This window comes from Bidens hawaiensis, unplaced genomic scaffold (assembly GCF_021521415.1).
Source record: "Bidens hawaiensis isolate Kalapana, Puna unplaced genomic scaffold, B.hawaiensis_p1.1 tig00019471_1, whole genome shotgun sequence".
Lineage (NCBI taxonomy): Eukaryota > Viridiplantae > Streptophyta > Magnoliopsida > Asterales > Asteraceae > Bidens > Bidens hawaiensis.
This window is the reverse complement of record NW_027492959.1, coordinates 431,987-436,874: the sequence shown is the minus strand read 5'-3', so window position 1 is coordinate 436,874 and position 4,888 is coordinate 431,987. Positions and strand designations below refer to the sequence as shown.

The following is a 4,888-nucleotide window of genomic DNA, read 5'->3' as shown; positions in this document are numbered from 1 at the left end:
TAAATTAACTGAGAACTCTGCAAAATCAATTCTATTCTCCATTCGTTCATGCCATCTGGTCTTCCCTATACACATACTCTTCACTTGTACATATTCTTCACACTTTGATTCTTTTATATATATATATAATATCTTTAATCTCTTATTTTGATAGATTCATTAATATCTTCTTAACGTGTGTTTGCTTGCAGATAACCACATCCATGAAAACCTTTAATTCGCACTCGATTAGCCGCAACAAAGGCTTTACGTTTACCACCTCACAGGTTTAATTTAAGCTTGATATTCAGTATTACTCAAATCAACTATTAGTAATTATATTTACAGGTAGAGTAATTATATATACATTATGTAAGTAATTATGTAATTTCATTTCACAGGTGATTGATGAGCTAAAGGAGCTCATGTCGATGGCGATTCCAATAACCGCAATGAACTGTCTCGTGTTTCTTCGAGCAGTTATTTCGGTTTTGTTTCTCGGTCGGCTTGGTAGCTTGGAGTTAGCCGGTGGTTCATTGTCGTTAGGGTTTACTAACATCACCGGCTACTCGGTTCTAGTGGGACTAGCGTCCGGACTAGAACCGGTGTGCAGCCAGGCGTACGGAAGCAACGGGAGTAATGGTGTTCATTTTACTGATGGCGATTATACCTATTGGTGTATTGTGGATTAATTTGGAGCCTATTATGTTAGTAATGGGACAGGATGCAGCGATCACGTCAATGGCTGCGACTTACTGTGTTTACTCGTTACCGGATTTGGTAACAAACTGTTTGTTACAGCCGTTACGGGTTTATCTACGGTCACAGGGGGTGACGAAACCGATGATGTAGCTTGATAGCGGTTGCGTTTCACGTGCCGTTGAATTACGTGATGGTGGTGGTGATGGGGTGGGGGGTGGGTGGTGTTGCGGTGGCTTCGGTGGTTACGAATTGGAATATGATGGTGTTGATGATTGGGTATGTGTGGGTGTACGGGAGGTGGAGGTGGAGGTGGAGGTGGGTGGGTGGTGGGATGTGGGGATTGGTGAAGGTGTCTGTGACGAGTTGTATGGGAATATGTTTGGAGTGGTGGTGGTATGAGATCGTGACCGTGCTTGCGGGATATCTCGAGAATCCACGGTTGGCAGTGGCGGGTACTGGGATATTGTTTCAGACTACGAGTGTGATGTACACGGTTCCCATGGCCTTGGCTGGCTGTGTCTCTGCACGAGTAAGTTTCTTTCTATTGTTTGACTTTCTTTTCTAACTTTTTTATCTTTTACCAAGACATGTAGACAACTCATATTTATAAAAGTATAAAACGAATAATAAGTTTTACGATCATGTTAAATAAGTTACTAGTCGTCGTTCAGGAAGGTGATAGAAGACCTGGAGGTCCCAGGTTCGACTCTTGATTCCGACCCGGTTTTACCGACTGTCGAGGCTGTGGGGCCATTTTGGCCGGCTAAGGAGACGGGTTTCTCCGGTTGGGGGTGTGGCTTCGTCACCATACGGAGTTCAAGATGTGGGCCCGGTTCAGACAACACATCTTGGCCGGTTGTGGGTTGTTGTAAGTCGTCGTTCAAAAAAAAAAAAATAAGTTACTAGTCGATGACATTACACTAGGGCTGGCATATCATGTATACCCGTACACGATAAGACACGAACACGAAATGTGTATACATGTACACGACACGAAAACTTATCGTGAACCTGTATCCCAAACACAAACACGGACCTGTTACTACCTGGTATACACGATAAAACACGATAAGAGCTATTTAGAAACACATATTTGACAACTTGTTTAGTGAAACAAAAGCCGGAGAGGGAATGTTCGTGAATGGTGACGGTTGAGAAACAGAGAGTGAGTGAGAATGGTTTAGGATAACTTATATATATATATATATATATGTATAAGAGTTCAAATAAAAAAAACAAGTGTTTGTGAGAAGTGTGAGAAGAGCTTTAAAATAAAACAAACCATCTAAATATAACACTATACAATGTAAATATGAAACAATACAATTATTTAGAAACTACCAATCTCAACCATTAGATCATAAATCCAACGGCTTAGATTTATTCTTATTCTTCTCACAAAAATATTGTTTTTTACATTAACCCTACCCTATATATATATATATATATATATATATATATATATATATATATTTAATTGTAAAAATCTAACCATGTACCTAACATGTACTTAACAGGTAAATTTCGTGTCTACCTGTTTAGTACACGAAACCTGTTAAGGCATTACCTGTTAAAGTCGTGTAGGTACGTGTCGTGTATTCGTGTCTCGTGTATAAATTGTCAGTCCTACATTACACGTTTACAACTCGATTATTACACATTTGCAACTCGATTATCAAAACGATAGTTTCAAAACCTTATTAAATGTTATATAATGATTAAATATGAGTTATATAATGTTTGGAAACTTTTATTTTATTTGTGTTGTGTGTGTTATGTTGGTAAGCATGTTTAGTAAATCATGTTAAACGTGACATGTGATTCATGTTATTAGACTTCTTATTATAAGGATCGCGATATATATGGACGATCGATCTCAACATGTATTATCTAGATATCATTGATATCTATACAACTAGTATATAATTTTTTAAAGTATATAATACGACCTCAACATGTATTTTAGTTATCATTTTTAAAACCTTTTTTAAGTTATTGTTTTAAATAAAACCAAACAACCAAGCGAATATCATCATCATCATCATCGTACTCAGTATATCCCACCAATAGCAATGCTATGGTAGGGTCTGAGGAGGGTAAAATGTAGAAAGCCTTACCTCTATCCCATAGGGATAGAGAGGCTGCTTCCGGTGAGACCCCCGGCTCGATAGTAGTTTTGCATCAAGCCTTGGACATAAGGCACATAGCACTCAATCATCGGGACACCGGCTGATCGGTGCATGTGCCCTTGTCTTTCGGCTATCAACGCCACCACATGATGCCTGATTAACCTTCCGCCACTTTTAACGTTATTTTCACGAGATTAGTAAAATAACGTCAAAATTAGTGCAATTTTACTTTTGCCCACCCGAGGGTTCACACATATATACATTATATGCGCGCACCGCAAGCAGGGCGTAAGTTCACACATATTCACACATATATACATTATATGGAGTGCACTATTCACACACAACCAAGCGAATATGTACGAGCATACATTTTTTTATCTTTTTGATATACGTAGTATTGGTGTAAGTTCACAACAGGAAGCTTTCTTTTGATTCAATCGATGTTGAACTCCGTTGCGTTTTTATGACGGTCAAATCTTGAAAAAGAGTTAAGAAGTTTATGAGTGGTTGGTCGGTGACTATGTTGTTGTTTTTATTATTATTATTATTATTATTATTATTATTATTATTTATTTGGTTGATGATAATATGAAATTTGATCTTGAACCTATTTAGTTGGTGAAAGATGAGACTTTTACTACTTAAGAGTTAAGACCTGTATTCGCTCATTAGTTTTGATTTAATAAAATAATAATTATACAAGATGTATCAAATTTGATAATAAGAAGTTATGAGATATACAAGTTGTATAAGCTTATGTTACCTGTATAAGTCATACTACTCATCTATACTTATGCAACTCGTATAAGTGACATGCTCTTCATGCTTACTTGGAAATGTGGAATTGATACAAGTTGTATAGGCTTATACGACTAGTATCAGTGACAACTACCTGGTGTCTAGCTTTGGAGGCGGTGTCCAAATAACAAACTCCTTGTTTTAATCGTGTTAAACATGTCGTGTTGTGTTGTTTGTGTTATTGAATTGGAAATATCCGTGTCTGTTAAACATGTCGTGTAACCCGATTATTAAACATGTTTGTCTTAGTGTTTAAGAAATGACACATTTAGTTAACTTCTTATAAATCTTAAATTTAACCATACATAAAGACAATGACTTATTGCATTAATTTTTATATATCAGAGACTTAAAAAATATATATATATACGTCATTTTTACATCTTGATGGGAAAGGAACTACGTATAATTTATTTAGTATATAAATGCTCGAATCCCTTAGTTTCTTTGTGATTGATTGAGCATCTAAATTTTATTGTCATTAAGAAATTATTAGATAAAGGATAAGACGAAAAGATTCGTATTATTGACTTAGTATATTCTGCAAATAATAAAATATATTATTTAATATAGTTTCTACCATAACTATATATTAATTCTAATCGTATAGATAGTGATAATCTAATACTAAAATACATAATGGGTTTATTAACGATTACTTGTAATATATAACAAACTCATTTACTAGTAATAAATATTTTATGCTAATACATGTACATGTTTTCGATTTTTAGGTGGGTAACGAGCTCGGAGCCAAGAGACCAGACAAGGCAAAAATCGCAGCTCTCGTGGCTTTGGGGTGTGCTTTCATAGTCGGTTTCATTAATGTGATTTGGACCATCGTCTTTAGGGACAAATGGAGTGCACTATTCACACACGACCGCATGCTCCAGTCGCTTGTTTCATCCGTCATGCCCATCATGGGTCTATGTGAGCTTGGCAACTGCCCCCAAACCACCGGTTGTGGGATCCTTCGTGGGACCGCTAGATCTGCAGTTGGTGCACGTATCAACCTCGGGTCCTTTTACTTTGTGGGCACTCCAGTGGCCATGGGCTTAGCCTTTTATTACAAAGTTGGGTTTAGTGGTTTGTGGTTCGGTCTTTTGTCGGCTCAGTTTGCGTGTGTGGTTTCAATCTTGTATTCGGTACTAGTGCAAACAGATTGGGAAGGCGAGGCTTTGAATGCGGAGAAGCTGGCGAATTCGACTAGCACGTTGGAGATGGTCAATGAATGTAATGATGCAGACGGTGACGATGAAAACGCGTTTTTGATATAA

At 37.2% G+C, this 4,888-nt stretch overlaps 1 pseudogene; it reads left to right on the top strand.

The window, feature by feature from the left end:
* Positions 1–153: 153 nt before the first annotated feature.
* LOC143558454 (protein DETOXIFICATION 54 pseudogene) lies at positions 154–4,888 on the top strand (annotated as a pseudogene).